General features: G+C 44.1%; 1 long non-coding RNA gene, 1 other non-coding gene and 1 pseudogene across 2 annotated transcripts in view; 2 read left to right on the top strand and 1 right to left on the bottom strand.

Moving 5' to 3' along the window:
• Positions 1-5,688: 5,688 nt before the first annotated feature.
• MIR9794 (microRNA mir-9794) lies at positions 5,689-5,783 on the top strand. Its single transcript, NR_128476.1, is given in 1 exon segment — positions 5,689-5,783. It is a non-coding gene; the product is annotated as a microRNA mir-9794 (primary transcript).
• Positions 5,784-9,423: 3,640 nt separating this feature from the next.
• Positions 9,424-9,750, bottom strand: LOC100156040 (DNA-directed RNA polymerase III subunit RPC10 pseudogene; annotated as a pseudogene).
• Positions 9,751-11,165: 1,415 nt separating this feature from the next.
• The window catches only part of LOC110257753 (uncharacterized), a 37,259-nt gene continuing 35,670 nt past the window's right edge, over positions 11,166-12,754 (top strand). The window contains exon 1 of the long non-coding RNA XR_014835775.1: positions 11,166-12,422. This is a non-coding gene — a long non-coding RNA (uncharacterized LOC110257753). The remainder of the gene's footprint in view (positions 12,423-12,754) is intronic.

The raw sequence follows: 12,754 nt of genomic DNA, 5'->3' as shown, positions 1-12,754 counted from the left end.
CAGGGCTCCTGCTAACCAAACTGGGCCAGTGCACCAGGGAATCTGGGAGGGGTTCTCCAAATTCTCTTCCAGACAGGCTTTTAAGGCCTTGTAGATGAACTGGCTATTCTAAGTGCAGGCACGGGTGGGGGCAGTTCATTTGGGGTGCAGTGGGAATCCAAGGGCAGGAATCCCGGCTCAGCACCCTGTGGGTGTTTGTTGTGTTTGCACCAGCAACACTCAAGCATGCCAAAGACCCAGAGCCGTGCCTTTCCAAATAAGGAAACAAGCATTTTAAACCGGGACCCAACGCTTGGGCTTCCTTTTGCAATAGCTTAAGGAATTAGGGAGTTACAGTGCGACACGTTGATCCACTAAGCTGCAGTTAAATTGCCTCACATGCCAGGTGTGCGTCTGGACATGAGTGGCAAAAGCTTGGATGAGGCGGTGCCCTCAGGGACTTAGGAGTCTAAGGAGGGAAAGACCTCTAGAGATGGAGCGGGTCCAGAGCGGGTCCAGAGCGTGTGTGTTTGGCGGTGGGGGGTGGGAAGTGGTGACAGAGAAAACTGGTTTGGGGATTTGGGAGGAATAAGACCATCACAGAAAGGTTATGTTTTTTTTTTTTTTTTCTTTTCTTTTCTTTTTGCCCTTTCTGGGGCCGCTCCTGCGGCATGTGGAGGTTCCCAGGCTAGGGGTTGAATTGGAGCTGTAGCCACTGGCCTGTGCCAGAGCCACATCAGATCTGAGCCGCGTCTGCGACCTACACCACAGCTCATGGCAACGCCGGGTCCTTAACCCACTGAGCAAGGGCAGGGATCGAACCCGCAATCTCATGGTTCCTAGTCGGATTTCGTTAACCACTGTGCCATGATGGGAACTCCAGATGGGTTATCTGGGAGCTAAAGGTTTTCCCCCCAGTTTTCCTGAGAAATTGACATATAGGCATTGCTTTGTAAGGTTAAGGCATACAGAGTGATGGTTTCTTTTGAAAAATTGTATTGAAGTGTTGTTGATTGACAAGGCTGTGTTTGATTGACATACATTGTGAGATTGTTTTTTAAGAAGCCACTTTATGGGGGTTTAATGTCCATACCGTGCTCCAGAATCCCCTGAAGTGTACAGTTCAGTGCATTGTAATGAGTTGATAGCATTGTGCCATCACCACCACCGTGCCATTTCACAATGGCTCCATCGCTAGTGCCCGTTGGTGTCACAGCCCCAGGCAACCATGACTCGACTCTCAGAGGTTCTGCAAAATCAGTAGGTGCCCAGCTGTCAGGGAGGGGCAAGGAGGTTCAGGAAGGGAGGGTGCAGAGGCACGAATGGACACTGGACATGAGGTGCTTGGGGCAGTGCCACCGTTTAATAGGGCTGGACCCCAGAGTGTGTGGGGATGATGTGGAGGGCAGTGGGGCACCTTTCTGAGAAGGGAGAGCTGGAGTGCCATGTAGGGACCAGACCATGGGAAGCCTTGCATTTCCTACTAAAGAACTAGGAGACTTTTTTCGTTTCTCTCTCTCTCTTTTTTTTTTTTTTTTTTTTTTTTTGCTTTTTAGGGCCGCACCTGCAGCATATGGAGATTCTCAGGCTCTAGGGGTCGAATTAGAGCTTAGCCACCAGCCTACACCACAGCCACAGCAACATCCGTTCCGAGCTGCGTCTGCGACCTACACCACAGCTCATGGCAATGCCGGATCCTTAACCACTGAGCCAGGCCAGGGATGGAACCCGCAACCTCATGGTTCCTAGTTGGATTCGTCTCTACTGTGCCATGACGGGAGATCCTAGGAGGCTTTCTTTATTAGATACTTTTTTTTTTTTTTTTTTTTTTTTGCTGTCCCTGCAGCACATGGAAGTTCCTGGGCCAGGGATCCAACCCACACTACAGCAGCAACATGAGCTGCTGCAGTGACAACGCTGGATCTTTAACCTGCTGTGCCCCAAGGGAACGCCTATGAAATAATTTTTTAATTTTTTACCAGAGGTATGTACTTTTTAAAATTGAGATATAATTTGTATACAACATACATTGATTTTAAGTGTACAGTTTGATGAATTTTGCCACATGGACACCTATAAATGCCCTTCCGGTTAGCACATTTTCATCACCCTTGAGAGTTTCTTTCTACCCCTTCCCAGTCAATGCTTGCCCCCTGCTCCCCCAGGAACCACTGTTTCAGCTGTTCTAGAACTTTATAAATGGAATTATTTAGTGTGTACTCAGTGGTTTCTGGCTTCTTGAATAATGTTCTTTCATGATGTTGAGTGTCTTTTATTGCCGAGTAGGATTTTTTCTCCTTTAAATTTTTATTTGTTATTGAAGTATAGTTGATTTACAATGTTGTATAATACACACACACGTACACATTCTTTTTGATTCTTTTCCATTATGATTGATTACAGGATCTTGACTATCTGAATAGGATTTTTTAAACTGAAATAATGCTTATTATATTATTATAGTTACACTTCCCATACAGTTCTGAGTAGGATTTTTTACAAGTTTTAAGTGTCTTTGATTTTTAGAAAATTGCTCAAGCAATTCGTTCACAATATCTTCAACAGCTGTTTGAGCCCCTGCTATGTGAAAGGCGTAACGAGGATATTGGGGCTACACAGGGAGCGAGGGCGTTAAGGGGTCCCCCTGCGTGGAATTTATGATATGGTGGGAGGAGGCTGGGAATATGAAAAGTTTGAAACATTTACAGCAGGCTGTAAACATTCAGGCTGGTGGTTTTTGTGTGTTGGTTTGGTGTTTTGGCTGCAAAAAGCTTTCTTGTTTTGCATCTTGGGAGAGGGCCCCGTGGTGGTTAAAAGGCTGCTTAGTGGCTGCAGAGAGGGGCTTCAGGCAAAAGCCCTGACCTCAGACCTCTAAGGCCACTGGGCTTGGGAGGCTCCTAGTCCTGCTTGAGGGTAGCCTTTGGAAGAGACACCCGCCTGGCTCCACCCAGGGACCAGGCGGGCTGCGGAGGTTGGTCAGGTGGTCACCCATCTTCTCCATGAGCTTCACCTGCTCACCCAGGAAGCCGCTTTGCTTCCCCGGGAAGCGGACAGCTGGGGGTCTGTGCTGGCAGAACCGGGCATGTGAGTCCAGAAGCAGGCAGCTTCCAGGGTGTCCTGGGTTTCACCCATGCATCCTGAGATGGCTCTGCACATCCTGGAAGAGGGCATGGCTGGCGAACTAGTTTTGCGTTTTCAAGAGTCGCTGGGCGCCCTCACGCTTCTCCTTGGCCAATTTGCTGGAGAAGCGGCCCAGGCGCTCCCGAGTCATGTCATCGCAGTGGAAATAGAAGCCCAGAGAGAGGTGGGTGTTGGGGGCCGAAGGTGCAGGTTGCCCAGATGGCTGACGATGGCTTCCACCTGGGCGGAATAATTCTGATGAATCTGGGAGTTCATGGTTGACAGGCAATGAGGAGCTAAGCTCAGAAAGTGGGTATTGGCTGGTCCCAGGCTAAAGATGGCTGAGTGGTTGGTCCCAAAGTTTGCAACTGGAAAAAAGGATGCAGGGGTGTCGGAGGTCGCAGGAAGGGGCATCCCCAAGTCTGTTCCGTCCAAACACTGGGAAGTAAGGGACTCATCTGTGGGACCACAGAGCACACTGCCCCAAGCGTAGGTTTTAATTCTTGTGAACATTTAATTTTTCATAAAAATAATTTTATGTAGATATGCATTTTATGCCATAAAATTCACTCATTTTATGTGTACAATTCAGTAATTTTATACAGTTATGCCATCACCACAATGACCCAATTTGAGACTATTTCCATTGCTCCTAAAAGGTCCCTGTGACCATTTGCAGTCATTGTTCATCCCCATGCCTCGCGCAAGGCAACCGCTTATTGACTTTCTGTCTCTATAGATTTTCCTTTTCCAGACATTTCATAAAAATGGAATTAAACAATATGTGCCCTTCTGTGTCTGGCTTTTTTCCCTTAGCGTGATGTTTCTGAGGTTCATCCACGGCTGTCGCATGGATCTGTCCTTCGTTCTTTTTATTGCTGAATGGTATTGCCTGGTATGGATGGACCTCATTTTGTTTATCCTTTTACCAGTCGATGCACATGTGGGTTGCTTCTATGAGTCTGTTATGGATATGTGTCTTGTGTAGACATTGCTCTTGAGTCAGTACCTGGAAGTGGAATTGTAGAGTCTTACGGTGACTCTGTGGTCAACATTTTAAGAAACCCTCAGGCTGTTTTCCAAAGCAGGTGCACCATTTGACAGTCGTCCAGCAGAGTATGAGAGTCCCAGTTTCTTCACATTCTCCTCTACACTGGTTATTGTCTGTTTTTTAATTATAATTATTCTAGTGGGTGTGAAGTGGTATCTCATTTTGGTTTTCATTTGCATTCTCCTAAAGACTGTTGAGTATCTTTCATCTGCTTATTGGCCAATTGTATATCTCCTCTGGGGATCATCATTCAAATCTTTCGCCCATTAAAAAATCTGGTTATTTGTCTTCTTTCAAGCTATTTGTTGGATGAAGCTCAACATGTATAAAGGACGGGGAAAGTTCAAAGTGTTGGATTTTGAGTACATGAAGGTGAAATAGGTCTATAGCCTGAGAAGGCTGCAGAGGTGGGCAAAGTCCTGACCTTGAGGAGCTGCATTTTCTAATACTGCGGCTCCTAGCCACATGGGGCTGTGGAGCACATGAAATGCCTCTTGTCCACTTCAAGATGCGCTGTGAGCATGAAATACATACCAGAGTTCAAATGTTGAGTAGGAAAAACGAAATGTCATGTGTTTCAGTAATTGTTTCATGTTTTCCTGAGCTTTATTGAGGTAGACCTGATGCATAGAACATGGTGTAAGTTGAAGGTATACATTGTGATGGTTTGATACATAACATGTAGCAAAATAATAACCCACAATAAGGTTCATTAACACATGCATCACCTCACATGACTATGTATTTTTGTAATGATAACATTTAAGATCTACTTGAATTATTGATTACATTTTGAGGTAATATTTTGGATAGATTGACTAAAATTAAATATAGTAGTAAAATTATTGTTACCATTTTGAAACTTTTTGAAAAAAATGACTGCTATAAAATTTAAAATTCAGGAGCTCCCATTGTGGATCAGAGGGTTAAGGACCTGATGTCATCTCTGTGAGGATGTGGCTTCAGTCCCTGGCCTTGCTCAGTGGGTTAGGGATCTGGCATTGCCACAGGCTGCAGTGTAGGTCGCAGATGCAGCTTGGATCTGGTGTTGCCATCACTGTGGTGTATGCCAAAGCCGCAGCTCTGGTTCGATCCCTAGCCCTGGAGTTTCCACATGCTGCAGGTGCAGTTGTAAAAAGAAGTAGAAAAATTGAAAATTCAACACGTGGTTCCCGGTGCATTTTCATTGTATAGCACTGTTTTAGAGCATTGACCATGAGGAATTTGGATCTTCATTTGTAGAGAAATGGGAATGTGTTGATAGATTTTAAGCACAGGGAAATTATGACTGTTTTTTTTTTTTTTTTTTGAAAAAGAATGGGTGTAGTGTGGGGAATAAATTAGGTGGGCAGAATAATTAGGGTGGTCAACTTTGCAATAGTCCAGGTGAGAGACGATCGTTGCTTGATCGCAGTTGGGAAAATCAGCTTTCTGCACAGTATCTCTAATATAGTTACAATTTTGGAGAAAATAGCTTCAAAAAGCATGTAGGAGGGTGTCTTTCTAGACAAATATCAAAGGGAATGTTCTTCAGAAGGGAGCTAAGACCCCAGGTTCTTCTGTGTCTCAAGCGAAGACCACAGGTTCCTTGGAGCACGTACACTTGTTCAGGGAAGAGTCGGTTAAATGGCAACTCAAGACTATGCAAAATGTGTACTAGAGTGTGATAGAGATTTGGTTTTGACGCTGACTGAGAGGAAACAATGGAGTGTTTTGAGCACAGGAATGACACGACCATCAAGTCATTGCTTTAAAAAATTTTTTGTTGTGAAGTTCCTGTTGTGGCTCAGTAGGTTGAGAACCCAACATAGTGCCTGTGAGGATGTGGATTTGATACCTGGCCTCGCTCAGTGGGTTAAGGATCCAGTGCTGCTGCAAGTTGTGGCATAGGTCACAGATGGGGCTTGGATCTGGTATTGTTGTGGCAGTGGTGTAGACTGCAGCTGCAGCTCCAGCTCCAATTTGACCTGTAGCCTGGGAACTTCTACATGCTGTAGGTGTGGCCATAAGAAAAAAAGAAAAAAAAATGTTGTTGTTGTTGTTGAGGTATAATTAACATATAGCATTTTATTAGTTTCAGGTGTACAACATAGTGGTTCAGTATTTGTATATACTGTGAAATGATTGCCACAGTAAGTCACATGAATGTTCAAGTCATTGTGTTTTGGGGTTCCTGTTGTGGCTCAGTGGAAACAAACCTGACTAGTGTCCATGCTGCAGCTCTGATGTGAGCCTTAGCCTGGGAACTTCCATATGCTGCCAGTGCAGCCCTAAAAAGCAAAAAAAAAAAAAAAAAAAAAAAAAAAAAAGCAAAACAGTCATTGCATTTTAGTTTTAAGATGATGTTGGCTGCTGTGTTGGGAATTGACTGAAGGGGACGAGTGTAGGAGAAGAAAGACCATTTAAACAATTCTTTATTGATAAGCATTCACATAGTTTCTGATTTTCTCTGATTTTAAACAACAGAGTAATTCATGTGCAATAAGAAAATTAAGATAAAAGGAATAGTGTAGTTGTATTATATCCTTCCTTTATTAAGACAAATTTGAAGAAATGGAAGTTGTGGTCAATGAGGACATCTCTTGTTGGGGTTTTTGCTATATATTGCCAAATTGCCTTCCATAAAGTTGGACCCAATTTATAATGCTGCCGGCTGTGTATAAGAGCGTCTGCTTCCCTCTACTTGTGCTAGCCCTCGGCAGTATTACTCTTTCTTAATCAAACAAGAGCTCCAAGTATGCCTTTAATAACTCCTATATAAATTTGTTATTTTTTTTTTATCTTAGGAAACACCTCTCCCCCATGTGTCCTAGTTCAGCCATTCCATTAAACTTTGGATAAATTGTATAGTCAATCTTTTCTGGCGAGTGCTGACAATGTATTAAATTTTTCTTGTTTCTAAAGGTGGAAGAACCCTGTCAAATTGGTACATTATTTGATTTCCACTTTCATATTTTTAAAGTAATTAAATGACAAACCCAATATAACTTTAGAAAAGGAAGTCTGGGTAGTTTTTTAAACTTACTGTTGGATATTAAACTTTTGACGAATTTTTAATCAAGAATCTCATAATTGCTAAAACCCTAAAGAAAACCCATTTCAAGTTGGCTTAATAATGAGGGCAGAGTAAATACTACATTTTTTGGTGAAGGCTTTTTCAGAAGTACGTCAAGATTTGACATTAATCCTGGAGTTTTTCAGAAAGGGGCCTCTTTTCCAAAGATTGATTTTTTTTTTTTTTTTAAGCTGAGAAGCCTTAATAAGCAATCTAGAAACTCCGTTGAGAGAAAAACCATAAAGGTAAATAAACCACGGTGTGTTTATAAATGCATATGCATAGATTTAAGTATAAGTTCTATTTCTCTTTGTTCCCTTGAGAATCACTGGGTGAAATTAATTTTAAGAGACCATTGACCAGGCCCCTCAAAGAATATATTAAATTGAGAAATGCTACTGCCATTGGATTGTGTTTTCATCTTTTTGGATTAGTCATCTAATATAGATTGAAGTCCTATTTTCATGTGTCTGTATAGGTCACCTAAAAGCCTTGTTCGCAATTCTCATTTTTTTTTCTCCCATGAATAATTTCTCTCAAAAGGCAACATTTGTATTCTCCGGACATGATCGAGGTGTTTATATAGAAATGGCAAAGGGAAATGGATTCTATTTTGTGACATACCGAGTCGTGAAATAGAATTAGGCTTCCCTCAACAGCTGTTCTTTCCTTTTTCCCTCTGTGGAGGGTGAGACGCGGGTTGACCTGCTCTTGTTTGGCGGAGGCGGTGACCACAGGCAATGGTGAAGGTGAGAGCTAGTCAACTACGAAAATTTCTGTCACAGACCTGGCCCTGATGTCTCACATTTCTGACCTCAGCCCATTCCTTGTGTTGAGTTGCTCTTCACTGATTCTTGTAGAATTTTCTTCCTCTCGACTCTAAGCCTCCAGATTGGCATCTCATGGCATCCGACGTTATGGCCTTCTCCGCTCTTGTTGCGGTCATCCCTGGAGGCACGGGTCACTCTTCTTCCTTGACAAAGTGTATCTTCAGGCTGTCTGCTGTTCCTGGTGATGGAAATACAGTCGAGTCTCATTCCTGGTGGTGGCGTCCTTCATAGCTGCCACGGTCCAGGGAAAGCAAGTACTTGGCCTGTGGGACGGGCCCTCCTTGTGTCCACAGTTCGAACAATGACACATTCTTCAAATGTAGGATGGCATTGGGATTAAAGTGTGAGAAAAGGGTTCATGTGAGCCCCAGGCGAGTCCAGGCCTGCTTGTGAGAATGAAGTGCAGAGTCCTTTGTCTGTGCAGACTGCAGTGAGTGTGGCATATTGTGTCTGTTGTGTTTGTCATGAGGTCTGGGTCTGTGGGACAGCTCCTGGATCCAGACTGGCATGCAGGTGTGGGGTCCGTATCACTGGCACCGTATGAAAGATGGTCGAGAAGTTGAAGCTGCGGCTTCTCTGTGTCCAGGTGACCTAGCCACACCTTGGATGTCGTTCTGGGTAGGCTTGCATTTCCCGTGTGGCTGTAGGGATGAAAGAAACCGTGCTGTAACAAATGGCCGCAAACTTGGTGACGTAAAACAACATAAACATGTTAATTGATGGTTTTGTAGGCTAGAAGTCTGACAGGGATGCCTTGGGGCTAGGGTCAAGGCGTTAGCAGGTCTGCGTTCTTTTCTAAGGGCGAGTCCATCTCCTGGTCTTTTCCAGAATCTAGAGGCCACCTGCATTCCTTGGCTGGTGGCCCCTCCTTCCATCTTTCAAGTCAACAGTGGTGGATTGAGTCCTTCTCACATCTACTTCCGATCTCTCGCACCGCCGTCTTGCATATGACAGGACTCCTGTGATTGCTTTGGGCCCATCTGGACAATCCAGAATAATTGCCCTATTTTTTTTTTTTTTAATCTCCCTCTTTTAAGGTCAGCTGATGATCAGCCTTAACTGCATCTACAGCTTTAATTCCCTTTCCCTCTCTCTTTTTTTCTTTTAACCGCAAGGTTATTGCGATCTCAGGAATCGAGAACAACCATCATAAACTAAAATCCATGTTATTAGCAGTTTTATAACAAGTTTGGCCCCAAGTAGAATAGTTTTGGAATCCTGTCTGGGGGTTTGATGTCTCCTTAAGGCATTTAAAACATGAGAAGGTAATATTAGACTTAATTTTAATTAAATATTCAGAATAAATCTTGATCAAATAAGGTTGCAAGTACTAGTTAAATACTTAGGGACATCTGAGCAGATGCTGGCGCAGCTGGGCCAGCCTGGCCCTAGTCCCTCCATCCGTGTCCACACTGAGCATTGCAGCCCTGGTAGAAGGTGGTCCTGGGCTCCTCTGCAGAGCGGGTCTGAAGCTGCAGGAAATAGGCAGGAGGATGCCCACATCTGGGACACGGCTCTGCCGTAGAGTCAACATTCTCCCAGGTAGCTGCTCCACCAAGCGCAGCATCCACTTCTTTCAGCTTTGGGTGCTGCCCGTGTGTTACCTTGCGGGTGACGCTGTGCGTGTAGGAGCAGGTGTTGCAGGCGACGCGGTGGCAGTGCTGCCCCTCCTCCACGACCAGCCCGTTCCCGCAGCCTGGGCAGAAGAGCAGCATCATGACCGTCCAGCCCGGGGCTCCCGGCAGCTCCCCCTGCACCTCTCCCCCCCATTTAAGGTAAGATATTGACAAGGTTGGGGATTCGGATGTGGATATCTTGGGTGGGTGCTGGGGCGTGAGTCTGCTTCCACATGTTCCTCCTAAATGAAGATGGTCTTTGCTGTTCTCTAGCCTTTGACCAAGCCAGGTAAATGGAGATGGAAACAGATCTCGAATCTAGTTGCCAATTAATTTTTTTATAAAACCTTTTTTTTAAAATTATAGTTGATTTACAGTGTGATTGCCAGCTTAAAACTGCACCCCTTGCTATGTCAGTGCCCATTAGAGCACAATTTTGAGAGGGCAAATTTATCTTATTTGTCTTTTTAGGGCTGCACCTGCGGCTTAGGGAGGTTCCCAGGCAAGGGGTGTAATTGGAGCTACAGCTGCCCGTCTACACCACAGCCACAGCCACGCCAGATCCGAGCCGCGTCTATGACCTACACCACAGCTCACGGCAACACCAGATCCTTAACTCACTGAGCGAGACCAGGGATCGAACCCACGGCCTCATGGATCCTAGTTCGGTTTGTTAACCGCCGAGCCACAATGGGAACTCCCAAGAGGGCGAATTTTTACTTGGAAGATTTTTGTATATTCAAGAACAATTTATTAAGTCTGTACAGGAGCCTACCGATATTCTAAAAATTGACTAATTTCTTAATTGTGTAGCTTCCGGGATATCTTCCCTTTCTAAAACCTCTGAAAAAAGACAGAATACTGGGCCATGGTCTTTGGGACTCAGAGCTATTGAAATCTGCAAAGCTTTAGGACTCTACTTGGCCTACAGAATTGAAAGCTACTGTTTGCTTCTAGAGGGAATTTTTTTTTTTTATAAACCTGTGTGATATACAATTCAAATAAAGCCAACATGCTAAGCTAGATTGCTAAAACATTATTTTCATCATTGAATTTATTGCATCACCCAGATCTTTGGCTCCAAATACACTGTTCTTGTAAAAATCCCCTTTCAGCTGTCAGGGTAATCTAAATGGTCCCAGAAGTTTTCCCTGAATCCTGAATTGAAAGGAAATAATAAAAAACACTATCAAATGTCAGAGTCTATGGAAGGAAGTTCCCAGATATGTGCAGGTTTTGCCTTTTTTTTTTTTTTTTTTTCCAAAAGTCAATTTCATGAACTTCTTTACTTGGATATGATTTTGAAGAAACTATTCCTGACGTGCATACAATTTCTGAATCAATCAAATGGCTTTCAATCCAGAATCAGATTTGGGAGTACATAATTAAACACACAACGTGCAGAACAATATTTCATTTATTGAACGTATCTTTTGATGACACCGTGTATGTAGTATAATGGTTTTTTTTTTTTTTTATGTTGTTGGATTGCAGAAGCAGAGAAATAAAATGATGGCCACTGGATTTCTCTGTTAAAATTGTGATACTGCAGATCTGCGTTTCTAAAACACCACAAGCTGCAGATGGCTGTAAGCTACACGGTGTTATTATTCTTGATGTTGTGGATGAGACAGATGTTGAGATGAGGATCCAGTTTTTGGAGAGAACTCCGTGAGGAGTCCAAGTGCTGGGCAAAACATTGTTCAAAAGAAGCTTGTATTTTAAAACGTTACCTTGCGGAGTCACAATTAAAAATGAAAACAACCCAAGATCATAAGTCCCATCTTTTTAGAGATATCATGGGGATAAAAGTATCAGCTTTGGGAGTTCCCTGGTGGCTCAGTAGGTCAAGGATCTGGCCTGGGAATTTTTATATGCTGCAAGTGCAGCCAAAAAAAAAAAAAGAAGTAGCAGGTTTGCTGTTGTGTGAGTTTGCTGGTCCAGAGTAGCTGGGGAATGTTTTCATACTCTCCATTTCTGTTCTTCAACAAACGCCTCTGACTCCTGCTGTATTTGCCCCTCAGAATTCCTTCCTTGGTGCTGATGTGTGCATCCAGCCTTCTATCTAATAGCCTTGTGTGGAGTGCCACCTTGTAAGAAGTTAATTATAGAAGAATTGATGACGTTGGGAATGATATCAATCTGCATTACCTCATCTCTCCGATAGGGGGAAAACTTCCGGGAAAAAGTGTAATCAATCCACTCACTCATTTCCAGGGTCTGGGTCCTGCCAACATTCATTCGTGCTGACTCCCTTTATGAGTTGGTCACTGTGTCAGGCCCTGGCCGGGCATTAAGACAAAGCAGACACCAACTAGCAAGTTGCAAATGGGGCTCCATCAATTGGCGTGATGGTGGGGGAGGCTGGGGTGAAGACAAAGTTGTGAGGTGGCTGAGATTGTCCATCACTGCTTCGTGTGCCAACTCTCTGTTAGTAGCGGCCCCCTCAAATTTCTAGGACATTTTATTGCTCGGTAACTAGTGAGGGGCCCCTTCCCTCCCAAGCCCACTCCCATTCTCCCCTGAAGGACCATGGCTGTTTTCTGTCTCCAGTCTCTGGATTCAACCTTTTTGATCTGTCTCCACTACATGTCTTAGGTCCCACTCTGTTATGCCAGAGACTTCTTCTACGGGCCAGCTTCTGCTTGATTAGCCAGCTGATGAAGATATATAAAAGGGGACATTCTCCCTGGAGGCCATACAGCAATGCTAGTGGCTCTCATGGAATGGAGCAGAGAGGCACGGCTTTCACCACCAAACACGCACCGCAGGTAGGTGGTTACTTTTTGGTAGTCTTAAGAGAAGCTTTTCCAAAATAACTGCTCCCAGTTAGGAACAGCCAGTAAATGGTTCTTGCCCAAGTTCTGCTACTGTGGCTAGCAGGAAGCATGCATGAAGCTTTTGCTACAAGCCTCACTGTGGTAGGGGACACTGAATTCAGATCAGGTTGCAAAGAATGGCTTCCATGCCTTTCAGTTCCTCTCATCAAGAGCTGGACTCTATTTCTCTATCCTTGAAACTGAGGCTGGCCGTGGGACTTGCTTTGATTAGTGACATAAAGTGAGTTCCAAACCAAGGCATCAAGAGGTCATGTGGCTTCTCC

The sequence above is a fragment of the Sus scrofa genome, chromosome X, assembly GCF_054392235.1.
Source record: "Sus scrofa isolate SSC_HxYL_T2T_F1_AM1 chromosome X, Sscrofa_HxYL_maternal_Yorkshire_Landrace_v2.0, whole genome shotgun sequence".
NCBI classification, from domain to species: domain Eukaryota; kingdom Metazoa; phylum Chordata; class Mammalia; order Artiodactyla; family Suidae; genus Sus; species Sus scrofa.
This window is presented reverse-complemented; position numbering and strand designations above follow the sequence as displayed.